This window comes from Lactuca sativa, chromosome 9 (genome assembly GCF_002870075.4).
Source record: "Lactuca sativa cultivar Salinas chromosome 9, Lsat_Salinas_v11, whole genome shotgun sequence".
Classification (NCBI taxonomy): Eukaryota; Viridiplantae; Streptophyta; class Magnoliopsida; order Asterales; family Asteraceae; genus Lactuca; species Lactuca sativa.
The window spans coordinates 213,745,680-213,751,950 of NC_056631.2; positions in this window are offsets into that span (position 1 = coordinate 213,745,680).

Here is a 6,271-nt window from a genome sequence, read left to right on the forward strand (position 1 = left end):
GAAATCGTTATGAAAATTGATGTTCGAATATTTCTACAACGAATGGATATGATTCTTAGTTATGTTATTTATGGAAATGTCAAGAATTTACCAAATAGGGAGAGTTTCTCATCGCCCAAAGTTTCAATTGGATAGAAATTTGGAATCAGACAACTTGGTTGCATGATGAATGAGAAATTCATATTTGGAAATTAGACCAATTCGTTGACAAAGTGTCAAGTGAAGGACTAGGAGATCGAGTACACAAAGTTGTGTGTTGATCAAGTTCACCGTAAGAATAACAAAGATAATCGTCATGATTTACTAAAAAGACTTAGTAAATATGATTATACTTACAAGATTAAGTGTAATTCTAAATTGATTAAAGGGTTTAGATCAATAGTAGAACGAATAAGAAGAATCATATAGGCAGAAAGATAAAAGTTTCTCCATTCTAAGAAGATGGGAGAGTAGCTTTTATGCTTTATGATAGGTCTTAATGATTAAGAACCATATCTCAATTGATCCTCTAAGTGAGTCTTAGTACAATTGAATGTCTAAGAAGAGGAATCAAGAATTGAAGAAATGGTTAAATCAATAAGTCAATCATACTTCGTTCCAATAACAAGTCTTAAAGATTGTGACATTGAGTGATAAGTATTAAAAGGTTTATAACGTTCATCAAATGTGAAAAGTTGTGATGTCTTGGATAAGACAAAGAGCAACTAGGACCAATTTATGAAGAGTTTTGATAAAAGCTACACTAACTCTTGAATATTTGTTTATCAAGAAATGTTTTGACAAGAGAATCTTATATGTCAAGGAGTCAGTGGGAGTCTTAATGGTCTTGAAAAGTTTCAAGAACAAATCAAATAAACCTTATCGATCATCACTAGCACACGAGTTGAGGTTTACAACCTATCGTGTTGACATTATTTTGATTCTGTGCCAATCCAATCGAGTTAATTATGCATGTGAGTTCTATGAGTACTCATTTTGAACGCATAAAAGGCTAAGCACCTTAATCAATGAAAGGTACATTGATAGGAAAGGGTGAGCTACTTAACTACTTGGAAGACATGGTGGGCAGCGGTGCTACCATGAGGCAAGTAATCAAGATTAAAAAAAGTTCGATCCATAAGAGTTTGAATTTGTCGTAAACGTTGGTTTTGACAAATTCACATGGATAGGAACATTTACACCGTTTAAAATTTAAGTGTCATAAGATTTCCTCCTTCATGAAAATGATTGTGAGGAAATACTTTCACTAAGAAAGATTTTAAGAAGATAGTGAAATTGCATTCTCGAATTCAATTATGGTTACGGCATCCCTTTCCATAATTTGAATTGTGAAGTTTGGCAATTAGTCTTAATTGTTTAGACACACATATAAACTATCGAAGGCAAAGGTGTATAAAGAATCCTTGATAAAAGATTATCAAAGCGCTAAGTATTAGAAACATGAACTTAAGAAATTCAATAAGCATTGTTTTCTGAAAGTTAAGATGTTTATGAATACATGCCGAAGCTAGTGGGAGCATAAGTGTTATGTTTTATAATAATCATCAAGATAGTGGGAGCATAAAAGTTATGATTGTATGATTATTAAGGAAAGTATTGCAAGGTTAGCAATATTAATTATAGAAAACATGAGTCATACTTTGCAAAGTCGCAATAGTTGAAAAGTTGTTTTGCTATAATTAAGGGAGAGAATATTATGCTTCATTTCAAATCTAAAGGTTTAGGTTGAGAAATGTTAATAAATTTAGTCAAAGGTACAAAGTGTGTTCTTAAAATTTCGATTATGATTACGGCATCCCTCTTCACAATTCGAATTTTGAGAACATAGCAAATAAAACATTATGCGTCGTGTCCCATACGCTTCGGGTATATGATCGATTGCAAATGCTTTAATGTTTGACCACTCTAAAATTTTCCAAATGTCGAGCACATTTAGAGAAAAAAAGGACTAGAATCGGTTTAGACTAAAACAATTAAACAACTATCAAAGGACAATCCAAAGTTCGACGAAGATTGGTCGCTTGTGAGTAATTGGAAGTATAGTATTGGAAAATATGGAAATGTTTCCATATTGGATGGACCATATCGACATCATTATGAATAGATGAGATTCTATTAAGAATGAGTTGTCATATGGAACATATGGAAGTGTGTCCATATTGGGAATTGAATATTGAGAAATCTATGACTAGATTAGAAACTTCTATGCAAAAGGATGATTCAAAGAAAGTACTTTGAGTGAGAGACATCACATCTATGGAATTGTCTTGTAACAATCTCCGATAGAAGACTTTGTAATACCATTGGCAATAGTCTTTGTGACTTTGGTGCAGTGACATTACAAAAGAGATCATTGCATAAAATGTTAGAATCTAGCATATTTTATAAGTAGCAAGAATTTGATATTCTTTAACTTATGAAAAGGATTTGGAGTTGTGAAATGAGAATGATTGGAAATGTGTTCAATGTGATCTATTTCACAAAGTAAGAACCATAGGTAAACATTGTGTGCATGCTAGGAGCATGGGACAAGTGTTGTAATTCAAGTAAGAAGTTGATTATCCGAAACGACAAATAATGAGTAATCAATATGGTGATAAATAAAAGGTGTTTTATTTATGCTCAAAGGTTTGAGGCCATATGGGATTAGTATTATTCTTGTGTTTCACATTTGCATGTTTTGACTTCCAGAATAATTGAGTTTATTAAGAATAATCGAATTATTCGAACGGGCCACAGTCGTTCATATGTTGGAAGTAGATATGAATGAAGACTGTCATGAATTGGTGTGTGGATTGTCTAAAGAGCATTAGACATAAGCAAATGTTTGCTGCAACATTCATGAGTGCTTATGAATATGAATTTGAGCATTGGATTAAACCCACGCTCACTTGGATCACTCCATGAATTGTATCACGAGTGATTGGTGAGACGATAACATCTTATATTCTTAAAACCGAGATGTGTGAGTTGTATCTTGCGAATCGGTTGCACATTGATAATATATAAACGCACCAGTAACTTGGTGTTATAAAACATATTGTTGTGTGTAATTCGGTGCGTGAGTGCAAGCAAGCATTGTATCAAAGTTTATCCATTCCTTTTATCCAAAGTAGGATAAAAGCGATATCTTTGGGCCCCTCGATGGTTTAGTGATGACAAACGTAAATGCTCGGCCGGGCTAGGGCTAATTTGATTTGTTCAATTAGTCAGTCGTCATAAATCGGAAATCGAGATATAGTACAAAGAGAATGATTTGAAATCATATCTCATATGATATCTAGAATGGAGGAATATATGATCCCTTATCTAAGGACACGCGTATTTGATATGATCAGAGTTGACAGCGGCTTTGGAAAGCTACGATTGCAGATCGGGATCCGAAGTCATACGCAGAATAGTTGTTAGACTTATCCAAGTGGGAGACTGTTGGATTAGTGTCTAAGTCCATAACTATTTTGGTATGTACTTGACCCGATGGTGCATGGTCCTTTTGGGTTGCCTTCACCAAAGCAACTTGATTGGAGAAATGAATAAAGAGAGAGAGGATAATATGATTTATTAATATGTTATAAGAATAATATATTAAAGGAGAAATCATATTTGTTTAATTAATATTGGTCAATAATTAATTGAGAATTAATTTTGTGATCAAGTGTAATTAATTAAACTAGAGGGGCTGAATTGTAATTATGTGATAGTTACAAAATAAGGTAAGAATTATCTTATAAGTATGGTGAACGAATTTAAGGTTGGAAAGCCTTAGAATTCGAGTATGATAAGGATTCAAGGATTATCTTATTGGTTGCTTAATGGATAATCAACTAGATAAGGATAATGATTGAAACCCTATCTCTACACCTATATAAACAACCCCAAGGTCATGAATTCGTGCATCCCTTCCCAAGAGGTCCCAAATACGAATTCTAACCTCCCTCCTCTCTCCTTATACCTTCTCCACTTGCTTATGGTGTTTGTAAGCCATTAGAGGAGTGACACTTGTGACTCTTTGCTTTCCAAGGTCAATTCAAGGAGGAATTGGATTGTTATTGCTACATAACAATCAAGGTATGTTCTTAAACCTATTTACATGTGAATTCTGATTTCCATATGCTAGAATTAGGGTTCAAGTCTTGGATTCAAAGTATGTACAATAGAGAAACCTAGATCCGAGCTTTAGGGTTTGTATGAGCACATAGGATGTCTTATGACCAAAACCCATCAGTAACACCACACCACCTAATTATTTTCTGTATAACAGTGGCTGCAAAAGGGCATTTAATCAACACGTGATTTGCACATTCCGATTCACCTATGCAGGCACTACAATTGTTTGTTTCGATCTTGACTCCCCTTTGTGAAAGTGCCATAGTTGTTGGGATCCTTTCCAATGCAGCTCTCCAAATGAAAGTTATGACTTTTATAGGAATGAGTTTACTCCAGGTGAGTTAGTTGTTATTACTTGATATAGAAGGTTGTGTATCAATTTTCCTCCTTGGTAGATTTACCTGATAAATGCCATCAGGTGCTAGTTGGCAGGAGAATTTGTCTTCACCTAATTGTAAACTAACTGGTCCAATAGCTGCTGATATACCATCCACTTGGGCTGCCAGATCTGAAGTCAATGGACGTTTCTTCCACTTCCCCATAAATTTGCCTGCTACAATTCTTTCTGACACCGTACATGTTTTATTCATCTCAATCTCATATAGTCCTGGGTAAACTATTTTTAATTTTTCAGAGCCTGCCCATGTATCTTGCCAGAATTGTGTATTATCTCCAGACTTTATTATTTGTTGAAAAATTTCATTGAATCTAAAACCCATCGCTTCGATGTCCTTTTCACACCCGCAATATTGTTCCAGCCACCTTTGAATTTCCTTTTTGCTATGTAATCGATCGGTTTGTTTTTTTAATTGTGTATTCCTACAATAACTTTATCCCACAAAGAAGATGTTTCTTGTTTAATTCTCCACCACCATTTCACCAGCAACGCTACGTTTAATGCTCTAATAGATCCCACCCCTAACCCACCGAGTTCCTTGGGAGCAATTACTTTATCCCATGCAACCCAATGAATTTTGCTCTTTTCCTCACTTCCACCCCATAGGAATTTCCGACGTATCTTTTCAAGTGATTCAATGACCCCGATCGGGGCTTTAAAAAGTGACATGTAGTAAGTTGGAAGATTACCCAAGACCGCCTTAGTTAATGTGAGTCTTCCTCCGAATGACAACGTTTTGGATTTCCAAGTAGAAAGCTTAGCTTGGAATTTATCAATTATTGGTTTCCAGTTCTTTATCAGCTTCATGTTTGCACCAACCGGTACTCCAAGATATGTAAAGGGAAGAGATCTCGATACACATCCCAAAATTTGTGCCCACCTAGCATTTTCTTCTGATGACACACCAACACCTACGACTTTTGATTTGTTGTAGTTTACCTTCAATCCTGAGGATACGTGAAAACACTTGAGTATAGCTGTAAGATTTTTCAGGTTATTCCTTGACCATTCCCCTATAAACAATGCGTCATCTGCATAAAAAAGGTGTGAAATTATTGGGCCATCTCCAGGTACTTGTATTCCTTTGAATATTTCTTTTTCCACCGCCGATTTCATTGCTGCATTTAACCCTTCCATTGCTATTATAAATAGAAAAGGGGAGAGTGGATCCCCTTGCCTGACACCTTTCGAGATGTTGAACTCTTTTGTTAATGATCCGTTTACAACCACCGATGCTCTTGAGGATGACAAGCATCCACGAATCCATTTCCTCCATTTTGTCCCAAATCCCATTTGACCTAAGATCGAATCCAAGTATTCCCAGTTAATGGAATCAAACGCTTTATCAAAGTCCACTTTGAAGAGTAGAATGTTTTTCTTGATACTTTTTGCCCACCCACATAGTTCATTAACTATTAACGGACCATCGAGTATACTTATTACTGCAACATATGCCGATTGTGCCTCCCCCACAACTGACTCAATCCTTGTGGCAAGTAGTTTTGATATTATCTTATACATACAACCAATCAAGCTGATTGGTCTATAGTCACTAAGGGTGGACGGGTCTTTAACTTTTGGAGCTAGTGTGATGCAAGAAGAGTTACATCCCCTCCCTAGGGTACCAAATTCGTCAAAGTGGCCAACAAAGTTCATCACGTCATCTGCAATTACGCCCCAATATTTCTTTATAAACTTAAAGGTCAACCCGTCTGGGCCCGGAGCCTTGTCTCCACCACAGGCCCATACTGCCTTCTTAACTTCATC